The sequence below is a fragment of the Vidua macroura genome, chromosome 4, assembly GCF_024509145.1.
Source record: "Vidua macroura isolate BioBank_ID:100142 chromosome 4, ASM2450914v1, whole genome shotgun sequence".
In the NCBI taxonomy this organism is placed as follows: Eukaryota; Metazoa; Chordata; class Aves; order Passeriformes; family Viduidae; genus Vidua; species Vidua macroura.
In genome coordinates, this window is record NC_071574.1 from 70,916,670 (window position 1) to 70,929,919 (window position 13,250).

General features: G+C 54.3%; 1 protein-coding gene across 4 annotated transcripts in view; it reads left to right on the plus strand.

Moving 5' to 3' along the window:
- Nucleotides 1-2,728: 2,728 nt before the first annotated feature.
- The window catches only part of RNF24 (ring finger protein 24), a 29,359-nt gene continuing 18,837 nt past the window's right edge, over nucleotides 2,729-13,250 (plus strand). The window contains exons 1-2 of one of the 4 annotated variants that reach the window (XM_053976510.1): nucleotides 2,729-2,799; nucleotides 10,972-11,054. The gene's annotated coding sequence lies outside the window, so the exon portion shown is untranslated. Of the gene's footprint in view, nucleotides 2,800-5,275; nucleotides 5,328-8,276; nucleotides 8,755-10,971; nucleotides 11,055-13,250 lie in introns of those variants that run through there. The other 3 variants (XM_053976509.1, XM_053976505.1, XM_053976508.1) reach the window with 3 other exon arrangements.

Sequence of the window (13,250 nt, forward strand, 5' to 3'; positions counted from 1 at the left end):
CCACCCTCCCTTATCACCCCATCTCCGTAAGGTCCAGGCATGCAGCCGGGCTGGATCCTGAGCTCCTTCACTCACTGAGAAGGAAAATCAGGATTTTGTCATACATACAGCAAGGTGTTGGTAGCAGGAACATGTGGAGCAGGGAGAAAGCGAGCAGTGTGGTTCCCTCTGCAGCCAGGGAAGGAATCAGGTGCATCCCCACGCCCCCAGTTAGCTGAATTTGGGAGCCCCCATCCCGCATCCTCCCTCTGCCAGCACGCAGGCAGGAAGGACTCTGCCCATCCAGCCTTCCCCTTCCATTGAGGGGGACCTCCTTGGCCATGTCCCTATGCAGGCAGCAATGCTTCCCAAAGGGAAACTGAGGCAGGGAGGGTGGTGCACCACGGGAGCTGCTCTCTGTAACTGGCAGTAGGTCCTGGGCATGAGGCCATGTCCAGGAGCCCTGTGCCAGCACTGGAGTCACAACAGACACCCTGCCTTGCCCATGTCCAGGGGCCTGTGGGGCCATTTTTGGGTGGTTTTTGTTTTCTCTCATCCAGGGAAAGAGGCTGGACATGCCTCAGCTGTGTGTGCTGGCAGCTCAGAAAGCTCTGGGCTGATCCCCCAGCATGGGCAGCAGGGGAGGGGGTGAGATTTTGCTCCTCTGCCCTGCTCAGGTGAGACCCCACCTGCAGAGCTGCCTCCAGCCCTGGGATCCCCAACAACAGAAGGACCTGGAGCTGCTGGAGCCAGTCCAGAGGAGGCCACAGAGCTGCTCCAAAGGCTGGAGCCCCTCTGCTCTGGAGCCAGGCTGGGAGAGCTGGGGGTGCTCACCTGGAGAGGAGAAGGCTCCAGGGAGAGCTCAGAGCCCCTTGCAGGGCCTGAAGGGACTCCAGGAGAGCTGGAGAGGGACTTGGGACAAGAGCCAGCACTTTTCTCACCAGGAAAAAGGGGAATGGTTTCACAATGACAGAGGGCAGGGTTAGATCGATATTATAAAGAAATTCTTCCCTGTGAGGGTGGGGAGGCCCTGGCACAGGGTGCCCCGAGAAGCTGTGGCTGCCCCTGGATCCCTGGAAGTGTCCAAGGCCAGGTTAGGAACAACTTGATCTAGTGGAAGCTGTCCCTGACCATGGCAGGGGGGTTGGAGCAAGATGAGCTTTAAGGTCCCTTCCCACCCAAACAATTCCATGACTCCGTGCCAAGGACGAGGCTCGCAGCACTCCCTCCCCTCCAGCTGCAGCTCCGGAGTGCCCAGGGCCAGCCTGCGTGGGAGGAACGGCAGAACTCGATTTCCGAGTGCATTTGCTTCCCAAATCCGTCCCGGCAGCCGCCGGCAGCGAGTCCCCGCGGGGCTCCGCAGTCTCTTCCCAACACCAGGACTCCCAGCTCGAGCATGCCCAGGCGAATCCCTCCCATGCCGAGCGGGGATTCCCACAGCGGGAATAAGGCTTCAGCCAGTGGAAATATCCAGCGGATCGGCTTCCTGCCTCATCGCTCAGGAATCCCGAGGTCAGGACCGGCGAGTCCTCCCACGGCAGCGCCGGGAGCACGGGATGCGCATTCCAGCGTTCGTGCTGTCACAGCGTCCGGGATGCTCATCCCAGTGTCCCTGCTGTCACAGAACTCGGGATGCTCATCCCGGTGTCCCTGCTGTCACAGCGCCTGGGATGTGCATCCCCGTGTCCATCTTGTCACAGCGCCTGGGATGCTCATCCCGGTGTCCCTGCTGTCACAGCACTCGGGATGCTCATCCCGGTGTCCCTGCTGTCACCGCGCCCGGGATGCGCATCCCGGTGTCCCTGCTGTCACCGCGCCCGGGATGCGCATCCCGGTGTCCCTGCTGTCGCAGGTCCCTCCGTGCAGCCTGGAGAGGGAAGGAAGGGGGGAAAAGAGGATCAGCTTCCCTTGCACGTCTGGAAGATCCTCGGACCAGCGCGTGACGCTGGCTCTGGGTGACATCCCAGCCCCCGGGTGATGTCATTTCCCCCACAAGTGATGTCGTGTCCACGGCAAAGGGACAGGGGTGGGGACAGCTGGAGGGGTGCAGGCAGCCATGAGCAGAGCGGGACAGTGCCCACCCGCACACCACCCCCGGTGCCACCTCCTGTCCCCTCTGTGTCACCCCTCCTGCCACCCCGTCCCCACTGCCACCAACCCTTGTCATCTGCCTTCATCCCGTCCTTCCTGCCAGGCCCTGTCCCCATCTGCACTCGCTGCCACCCCGTCCTGTCCCCACCGCCACTTCATGTCCCCAAAGCCATCTCCTGTCTCCACAGCCCCCCGCAACACCATCCCCTTTCCCCAGTGCCACCCTGTCCCCAGTACCACCCCCTGCCACCCTGTCACTTTAAGTCCTCACTACACCATCCCCGTCTCCAGCGTCACTGCAGGTCCCCAATGCCTCCTTATGCCCCCACTGTCCCTCCCTGCCCCCCGTCGACCCTCCGTCACCTCCGTCTGTCCCATCCCATCCCCGTGTCACCTCCTTTCGCTGTCACCCGTGTCACGCCCCATCACCTCTGTCAGACCCCTCCCCGTCACCTTCCCCTGTCCCATCCCGTTCCCGTCATTCCTTGTCACTCCCCCGTGTCCCATCCTGTCCCCGTGTCACCCCTGTCCCCCCCCCCCCCCGCCATCGCCGTCCCCCTCCTGTCCCCCTCGCCCCGCCCCGTCCCCGCTGTCACCGCTCTGCGCACGCGCGGTGCGCGCGGCGAAGCCGTGCCCGGCTCCGGGGCGGGGCGGGGCGGCTCCATCCGGGTCCTGCCCGGGCCGGGCGGTGCGGGCGGCGCGAGCCCCGGCGGGACAGCGCGGCGGCGGGTGAGTGAGTGCGGGGGGCGGGAGCCCCCTGGGGGGCCGGAGGACCGGAACCCCCCCCCCGAGCGCCCGTGTGGGGGGCGGGGACCCCCCCCCCGGGGACCCCCGTGTGGGGTGGGACCCCTCCCTGTGCCTTGTTCTGTGGGGAAGGGACCCCTCTCCATCCCCGCTGTGTGCCTGGGATGCCTTCCCTGTGCACCCCTCTGTGGGGCGGGGTCCGTCTTGCAGCTCCTCTTTGGGCAGGACCCTACTTGTGTGCCTTGTTCTGTAGGGATGGGACCTTCCTCCAGCCCTTCTGAGCGGTGGCACCTCTCCCTGTGCCTTGTTCTGCAGGGATGGATCTCTGCCCTATCCCTGTGCCTTGTTCTGTGGGGCAGGGTCTGTTTTCCAGCCCTCTGTGGGGCAGGGTCCTCTCTCTGTGCCCTGTTCTATGGGACAGGGCTCCCCCTCCATCCCCCCTGTGGGGCAGGGGCACCCCCTCCTCAGCAGCTCCCACGGGGGACAGGGTCTCTCTCTCTGCTCCACAGTCCCCTCTGGGGCAGGGATCTCCACAGGGCAATGGAGCAGCCCCCACGTCCGTGCAGACCCCTAAGGGGGCACTCTCAGGGGTCTGGGCTGTGCTCTTGGGGTGTCTGGCTGCACTGTAGGGCTTGTGGGGGCAGAGGGGACAGCCCAGAGGCTGGAGCCATGGGCTGGGACTGCATCACCCCGGAGGGATGGAGGAGGGGGCTGGGGCAGCACAAAGGGACAGGGGACATGTCCCCATCCTGCCTGGACCCCTTCATGAGGGGGAGCTCCTGAGGGTCTCACCCCACGCTGGGCTCAGGGTCCCCAGGTCACCTCTGTTCCCAGTAGCCGCTGGCTTGGAATCAGACACGTCCCCTTGCTTTCCTGGGGCCGAGACAGGACGCTGCGGGTTTCTTCTGCTTTAAAAGAAAACCGAAAAAAAAAAAAAAAAAAAAAAAAAGCCACCCAGAAATGGGAAAAGCTGCTTTTTTGGAGTTACACTGGGCTGCTGTTCCTGCCGTGCCGGCACGTCCGTACCCTCCCCGCTCCCGCCGCTTTGGCAGGGGACCTGCGTGGGACCCTGGGGACTGGAAACCGACGGGTAAAAATGCAGCTCCTGCGGTTTTGGGGTTTTGGGGTTTTTTTTTGTGTTTGTTTGTTCAGTTCAGCCTGTCTTTGTCTTCGCCGGGGTGCACGGAGGAGAACACGCGTGGGTCTCGGTCACCCCACGAGCTGCGCCGGCTCCGTCGGATGTGCCAGCGTGTGTGTCTGGGGCTTGCCTCCCCCCTCCCGTGCACACCTTTGGCAGGAGGCTTGGATGACATCTTGCTCTGGCACGCTCCTCGCCTTTGATCTCGAGTTTCCTGCCATGGATAACGTGTTCGGCAACACGCGAGCCCGGCTCCGCAGCTGCCGGGGAGGGCGATGCGGGTTCCTCCTCCTCCTCCTCCTCCTCCTCCTCGTCGTCCCGGTTTTCCCCAGCTGGCTCCTGCCTACAGCTCCCGGCTTTCCTTTGTTTCGGGTGCCGCCAGGACGGGCTCTCACAGCCCAAGGATGCTCTGAACGGAGCAAAGCCAAGCACAAAAAGACACCTCCCCCCCATCCCTTTGTTTCCAGGCGTTTGCGGGCTCAGCTGGTTTTTTACACGGCGGCTATTCATGAGCCCAGGCAGATAAACCTGACTACTCAATGTCTCTCGTTTTTTTCTTTTTTTTTTCCCATTCTGAGTTATTTTGGGTGCTTTAGTTTGCAGGGAGCACATCCCGGCTGCAGGCTGTGCCAGAGGGATGCAGCAGCTTTCTGGGAACGGGGTGAATTTGCCAGAAGCATAACTGGAACATCTCGTGGTTGTCCTCTGGTGTCCTCATCACATCTCCTCTGGTGAGCAGAGCCATAAGCTCTCGGCACCACACTGAAATCTGGGATCACCAGCCCTTCTCCTGGGAGGACTCTGATCCTGGTTTGCAAGACCCACTGCCAGCAGCAGCTTTAGGGACAGAGGAAGGTGAACAAAACCCAAGCCCGTGCTCAGCAGTGATGGCTGAAATCAGCCTTTTTTTAAAAAAAATATATCCTTGACTTTACAGGAAGCAAAATATTATTTTAAGTTAACTTAATATTATTAAGTTCTAATATTATTATCATCATCATTATTTTTTGGATTCCTACTGCTGTTTCATTTCCCTCAGGTGTTTGGTTTAATAGCGAAACCATCATCTGAATTCATTTGAATGCCATTTTTTTTTTACACAACAGATGTACACAAAGCACCTTAAGCGTGTCAAACGGCCCCTGAGTAAATCATGTTGTTTGCTCTATTACTTTATTCATACAGGTTTGATGCTCCAGCTGATGCATCTGGAGTGCTGTGCCATCTGGAGCAAAAATTAAATACAAATTTGGCCCCTGGCCTGGAAAAATAACAACCCCGTGCCCCACTAATAATCGGCAGTGGAAGGATAGAGCCCCTGACAGAAGAACTGCTTGGGGGCAATGTGGAAGGAACCCAAAATGCACTAATTGAGGTATTTAAAATGTATTTTAAAAGGGAAAAGGAATGCTTCCAGCCCCATGTGCCAGAAGCAGGCAGGAGCAATGATGTGATCCCGTTACCAAGTCACGGGGCTGATGCTGGCAGATGACAGTCCTGATCCTGAGCGGGTGGTGGAGCTGCTGGAGGTCTGTGTGGTTGGTGATTTCCCACATCTCCCAGCCTTGCTGCTGAAGGAAATCCCCTCCACAACCTCCCACAACATCTGTTCCTCCACTGCTCGGCTCAGGTTTGCTAATTTTGTCCCGTTGGTCACCAAGGCTGGGTTGGACACTCCAGGTCTGCTGGCATTGCTGTTTGGTCAAAGGCTGTCTCAGATTTGGGGAGAACAAGATGTGGAGGTGGGTCAGCTCTGCTGGAACTTACTGCTTGTGCATCCCAGGCTCAGATGCAGTCGCCTCCAGGTGTGACTGGAGATAACTGTGATGGACCAGCTGTGAAGGACACCTTGGGGTCAGCGTGCTCTGAATGTTGTAGGATCTGTTGGACCTTCAGATGAGGAATATTGTGTGCTACATGGGAAATAAGGTGATGGCTGCTGGTTGCTGCCACTGTTCTTGGCCGGAGAGTGGTTCTAGCCCTGTCCTGGGGGAAAGGCAGGGAGAGGAGGAGGATTCCATGGCAAGGAAGCAGCAGAGCTGCTCAGGACTATGGATCTGAGCCAAGACTGGAGGTTCTACCCAAGAAGAGCCAACTTCCAGCTGCTTCCTGGACTAAATGATGTGTGGGATTACAGGAGGATGTCTGGCTTTGCAAGGAGGGCTTTTGTGCTTCTGGACCATCTCACCACGCATTCCCCCTTGGGTCACCCCTCCCAGTGACCTGCTGTCACCTCCACTTGGGCTGTGTGGCAGAAGAGGTGTTCTGGGTGATTCACTCCCAGCCATAAAACAACACTTGGATGTGGAAAAGGTGGAGAGAGGTACAGCTGGTGCTCGTTTCCTGTTCCCACCACCTGCACCTGGAGTCTTCTGCCTTGGGATGACAGAGCTGAGACGTGGTCCTCCCTCACCTTGCCAGGCTCCTGCTGCACAGTGAACCCAAACAAGCCCATCCTTGGGGCCAGGGCAGGAGGTGCAGATCCTTCTGGTGGTCCTCAGCCAATGTGGACCGTTGGTGTGGAAGCCTGGAGGGTGTTTTTTGGGGTGGAAGCTCCCCGGGTCTCAGCAGTGGTTGGTGTGCCCGAGCTGGGTTTGTTTGTTTTTGTTCCTGCAATCATTCCCCTTAAAGCTGAGTGTTGTTGACACAAGATAAGATCTGCCGTCACAGCCATTCCCTCCGCTGTCACTGTTGCCCTGGAACCACTCAGACTGAGTTTGGGAGTGGCCGTCCTGCCGTGCCCGTGTCCCCACCCCGAGTCGCTGACAGGGCTCTAAAGCGGCATCAGTGATGATGTGATACCGGGCTTAACTGCAGCGAGCCCAGTCATCGCCTGGGCCCGGCGGGGCCGCTCCTGCCTTGAGGAATGCCAGCCATCCCATGGAAAACGCGCTTCAGGAGAGGATCCCAGCCCACGTGGTTTTGCTACAGCCATGGGCAGTGGTGATTTGCTTCCTGTCCTGAGGGATGGGAGAGCCTTGACCCTGACAGTGGGCTGGAGCAGGGCCTGTTCCTCCATCCCGGGATCACTGCGGTCACTGCGGTCACTGCTGGAGGTGGAGCTGCATCATTTTTGGATGCTGTTCCCTCTCGAACAGTAACACAGGGAATGTGTCATTTTTCTACTTGTCTGGCATGTTTAAATTCCATCAAAGAAGAAAAAACAGTCGTGAAGGGTTCCAGCCACATGTGGAGGGCTCCCATGTCCTGCTCACAGACGGATGCAGTGCTGAAGGGATGGCGAGAGGAGACGAGCCCGACTCTAATGCCAATGAGTGGATGGGCAGCAGGAGCTCATGGACCAAATTAGCTGGAAGCAGCTGGCTTAGTGTAGCTGAATGCTGTGAGGTCTCACGTTGCTCCAATGCTGGAGCTGCAGCTGGATCAGGCTGTGGAAAAAGCAGAGACATCGAGAAACAGGAGGAGCAGTGAGGGCAGGGTGGCGGGAAGCCTAGGCAGGGATGTCCTGCTTTTTCTGCTTCATCTTCAGGACTGTGAGTGTGAGGAGCAAGAAAGAATGACTTCTCCAGGCTTATTTTGGCTTTAGTTTTGTTTTTGGGTGGGTTTGCAGGACACCAAGACTGCTGAAGAACCTGGATTCGCCTGGCTTTGAGGGGGAAAAGGATCTTTGCACGGGATAATTCTGGAGGTCCAACCTAAGTTTGAGGGACAGCATGCTAGCCAGGTCCTTCAGTGTGCTGTGTCCATGAAGGCAGGGGATGGAGATCCATGTGGCAGCACAGCCACAAGGGTTATTGGTGTGTTGGAAACCATGAAAGCCCCTGAGAATGGTCACGTAGGAATTGGGACTTCTCCAAAAAGGTGATGGGATTGATAACCTAACTGAAGTGCACCTGCACCAACACCCACAGCGTGGTCACCAACAGGAGAAGGATCTGGAAACCACTGTGCATCAGGAAAGCTGTGACATGGTTGCCAGCACAGAGTCATGTGGGATGACTCAAACAAATGGATTGCTGCAGTGGATGGGGATAACTTTCCATGATTTACCAGCAGCCCTGGCTAACTGGGAGGTCCCAGCTGACTGGAAGTGAGCAGATGTGACACACAGCTACAAGAAGGGCAGGAAGGAGGATTTTGGGAACTACAGGGCTGTCAGTCAAGTGACAGGAGCAGATCACCCTGAGTGCCCTCACACAGCACCAATAGGGCAGAGGGTCTGGAGCAGCCAGTGTGAGTTTGTGACATACAGGTCCTGCCTGACCAACCTGATCTCCTTCTGTGACAAGGTCACCTGTTTTGGCGGAGGAAGGAGGGGCTGTGGGTGTGTCTTTCTGGACTTTGGCAAGGCCTTTGACACCACCTTTTCGTGGCAGGGGCTGAAGTCACCGTCCCTGGAGGGATTTAAAAGCCGTGTAGAAGTGGCACTTGGGAACATGGGTTAGTGAAGGCCTTTGAGTGCTGGGTTAGCAGCTGGACTCGATGGCCTTAGAGGGCTTTTACAACCTAAACCATTCCATGATTCTGTGATTTTATTATCCCCTCAGAGGATTAATCCCACCACTAATGCAGCTTTTCACTCGCAAAGCGCTTTAGAGGAAGTTGTGCCAGGAGAGTGCTTGGAGAGAGAAACTGAAAGTGCTGAGCAGGAGGCAGCTGCCCTCCTGATTCCAGCCTCTCCTAGCCTGTGCAGTAGGAGTGGGTTTCCCAGTTTCTTGGTTTCTGGGAGTATTTCGGGGAAAACACAAGAGCTCCGTGACCGTGCAGCTTCCCAGGCGTGAAACCAGGGCATTTCAGCTCTCCCATTGGTCCACTGAAATCCAGGAGGAGCAGCCCGGCAGGTAAGAAAGTGGGGGAAGCCAAATTACCCATCAGAATTGGGTTGGAGGGATCAGAGTCTCCCATCCGACAACTTCAAGAAACCCACCCGAGTGGATCGGTGCCTCCTGCTGACCGGGACTCTCGGATTTTAGGGACCGAGTTAAACTTCTCTCCACGCAGAGCTTTGTCCCGAGCCGGTAAATATTTCCTCGGCGCTTTAACGACTCCCATTTTCCTATTGTTCTCTGTAAAAACCCTTCGCCAGGCTGGGCTTCCCCCGAGGCAATTTCCTGGCTCTGCTCAAACGAAGCTGCGGGGTTGGGGTTTTTCTTTCGCTTTTTAGTTGGGAAGTGTTGGATGACAACCCGGTGTTTTGCTCTCGGCCGTGTGAGATAAAAGATAAGGCTTTTGGAGGCTGTGGCAGTGGTGGCCATCTGAAGTGGGATGGGATTGTGTGATGTTGGGTGGTTTGAGGGCTGAATTGGGATGAGCTGGCTGGAGCCTGTCTGGTGGTGCTCTTGTGGGTTGGGTGTCTGTCAGCTGAGCCCAGCCCCCCAATCTTGCTTGACATTCATACCAAAACACCCTCACCGTTGTGCTGAGCGTTGTTTGGGGGCGGCACTTTGGGAGTAAAAGCAGGAAAAATTGATCATTTTCTCAACTGTGGCTTTGCCTGAGGGATGCTGAGCTGTTGTGTGCTTCTGACCGTCCTTGGGGCTTCCTCCTTGTATCTCCTCCTCCCGAAGTATCTTCCCCAGGCAGCTGCCAGTGATGCAGTGGGAGGAACAGGTCGAGGAGGTGATGGGAAAGGCCTGGGATGTGTTGCAGCCAGCGGGGAGGGATGGAGCTGCAGACAAGCCTGACATCAGGTGGTTTATTCCAGCCTTCGATGCTAAAGCTGGGAGCAGGAGTGTTGTAGGGAGTTGGGAGATGGGTCTGCAATGGGGATGGTGGGTATTCTTCCAAAGCCAAGAGAGAATTTGTGCCTGAAGACTAAAAATTACACTGTCCTCCAGAAAAGTGGGCTGGATAAGAGGGATTCTGCTGCCATCCTTTCAGGCACCTCCAAAAGGAAGGGTTTTAAGACAAGCTGATGAAATTGGGGCCTTGTTTGTACTGAGGTTGGAACTTGAGCCTCTTTAGGTTTCTTTTTTGAATGGAATGTAAAAGAGGAAAGAAGTAAGCACTGACAAAAGTTTAGTTTCTTTCTTAGAAAACATCTGTTTTCTAACAAAAGTTGTTTTTCTTCTCCAAAGGATCCCCTGAATCCTTTCTGCTTCCTTTAGGTTTGATTTATCTATTGATGTTCTGAGCTGGAACATCCAACTTAGTAGCAAACTGCTTGATATCAAACCCCAGATTGCACATTGCCTGCTTCATCTTCTAAATCAAATAATTTATTCTTCAATATTATGAGTCACTCATTGTGAGGGTAGCAGCAGATCCCAGTCTGTTTCCATGAGGGTGTCACATTATATTTTCCTTATTAACCCAGGTCCTTACCACAGAGCTGTGTGGAAGAAGGCTGCTGCATAGCTGGGCACAACTTAGGTTTTGTTGCTCAGAGATTTTTCTCTTTTTTCTTATTATTAAAATGATGTTTTCCTAGGCCAATGCAGAACAAGTCAGGTGGTTGGGATGGATTTTTTTTTTTTAGCTGAAGCATCCATTTCCATAAGAGTTGGAGCCCAAATATGAGTTGTGAAGCCCTGGCAGGTTTCTTGCCCAGGATGGGATCCTGTCTTGAGCCTACTGTGGATGGAGTGATCAGGCTTGTCTTGGATACCCACATAATTCCAAACAATCCTCTGCAGCACTGGGTTGGAAATCCCCCTTTTCCACCCCAAAACCAGTCCTGATGCAGATTTCTCTGGGAGGACTCGCTGTGTGGCAGCCATCTCTGCGGGCTGCTCCGTGCTTTTGTTTACATCTGGTAGAAAACTTCTTAAATTTCCTGGCTAGGGAGTAATTCTAATCCCTTTCAATGAGATCAAGGGATTAGTGTCTCAGATGCTTATAAAATTGTGAGGATTAGCCAAGCCTCCCCCCCATTCTTTCTGTGCCACGTAACGTCATCGCCGTGTTTTAAAAGGGGATCTCTCTGCTGTTACCAAGAGCTGAAGCAATTTCTGAGAGCCTCTGCGAATCCAAGCATTTAAAAACCATGTCTTCATCCTCTCCCTTGCTCCCTCTGGATTTTTGTGCAATTTTTAGGGTGTTTTTCTCTTTTCTTCCAGCATCCCTGGTACCAAACCGCAGTAGCTGTTCAAGCAGATACGTTGGGTTTGTGTGGCTTGGCTGCGTTGCGGCGCCCGTGCAGGTAAGTAGGGAGCTGAGCCCAAAGTTTTCCTTCACAGAGACTTGCAAATTCCCATCTTGAGAGGACCAGGTCCCGAAAAAACGTGTTATTTCACGAGTTTGCCCCTCATTTCAAAGGATTTGGGCTTTTGTGGTCCATCCCCAGAGGGGAACGGCGCTTCTGGGCCGACGGGATGCTCTCACCCCAACTGTTGGGAGCAGGATGAAACTCCACACACCCACATTCCTGCATCCTCTTAATTACAACCTGCACTTTCATTAAGACTTGCTCCCTAACCAGCTGACAGAGAGGAGGGTTTAGTTCAAACCCTGTTGCCTCTCCCCGCGGGGCAGTTTTTAAATGCCTTTTCTCCTGGGTCGATGGCTGCGTGGTCACTTGACCTGTGTGAGCAAAGCAATCCCGAACCACCGAGTGGTAGGAGCTCGGAGCCAGGAATTCCTGGCCCCGACCCAGTAGAGTTTCAGAGGCGAGCTTTTAAATATATACAAAGACAAGCTCATAATTTCCACTCTACTAATGAGGCCACGGCGTTTTCATTGAAATGTGCCAATAGGCGCCGCGGTGGTATTTTAGCAGCCTTGTACTGTGAATCCAAATGTGATTTAACATGGCAGCCCCCGCAGAGCCGAGGAAAACCGGCTTCTCCCGCTGAATTTCAATGATGCTGCTCAGCAGCCCCTCCCAAAAATCCCCTCCATGGTGGCACCTCTCCTTCTGTTTCATCCCGACAAAGCTTTCCCCCCCCCCCCTCCCCCCATGTTGGTGAAGGTGGGAATGGGTTGAAAGGGGATATTTAGGAGGGGAAAGTCTTAATTTAAAGCCTGGGTTTAACAGATGTGTGGCTGGCTGGTGCGAGGTGGCAATTTAATAACCGGGCTGGCCAGAAATATCATTAAATTGTAGTAAAAAAAATGGAACATGAGGGCTCCAGACATTGTGTTCTCTCTTGACCTTTAAAAAGCCACTCAAAGCTGCCAGCCTGCTCGTTGCTAAGCCACCTCCTTAGTGCCACTCATATATTTTCCCTTCTAGTAGGCGATTCAGCACCCGGGAATTCGTGGAGATCCAACAGTAAACTGTTACACGCCTGAAATTCCCACTGGTGGTTTTTTAGCTTTGTACCCTTGAAGCATTTGGAAAATATTTAGCAGGTTTTGTTCAGTCAGTTGCAAGAAAAATGTAAATTTTAAGTAACTCAGAAAAGGTGTTTGGTTTGCTTTGCCTTTTTTTTTTTTTTTTCTTTTTTAACAAGTTGTGCATCAGCAGCACAGCTGTAAATTGGGGTTTTGCTTATTTAGGGCTCAATTTATGAGGAACCCCTGTAAGAAGCAGCATCCCTGGGCAAAGGAGGGGTGTGAGCAGGTGATGTTGAAAATTTACACCTAGCTGTCCATCACCTCCTGGTTACAGACCCCTGGGGTATGGGCACACCTGGATTTTAGAATCACAGAATCGTGGAATGGTTTAGGTTGGAGCATCAAGACCATCTCATTCCACCACCCTGCCATGAGCAGGAACACCTTCCACTAGACCAGGTTGCTCCAACATGGCCTTGAACATTTCCAGGGATAGGGAATCCACAGCCTCTCTAAACAACCTGTGCCAGTGCTTCACTAAGGTCTCTTCATTTTCTGCACCCCACTAAAGTCAGGCCACAATTCCAGGAGAACAGGGAAAAAGGATGATATCCCATGGCATCACCCTTGGTGCTGAGACTCTGTGACAGAGGAGGAGAGGCATTTGTTGGTTGGTGAATGTTTCTCTCCAAGCAGCTCACTTGACTGTGCAAGTGTGGCTGTGGAAAAGTTCCATTTTCCATTTCCAACTAAATTTTGAGGGGTTTTCCATCCTTGCAGCCACCTTTCTTTTGCCAATCCCATAGAGGTGAAGCAGTTTTTGTCCTGTTTCCATATAACTCCCAGGAGGCTTTTTTACTGGACTCTATAAAGTGTTGCAAAACCATTCCAGTCTCTGTTAGCAAGGGAGAAGGAATGATAAAAAATAATGCTCCCCTAAATCCCAGTACTTGAGTCAAAACCAGGAAAGGGTGGACTGTCTGTGCAGCTCATTTTTTGGAAGTATTAGGAAAAATTGGAAACAGCAGTGACGTGGCATTGGTGTGAATTCCCAGCAGGCTGGGGTTTGGGATTGTCTGGGTTTTCCTGAAACCTTTTTCAGGCTGTCAGGATTGTAAAA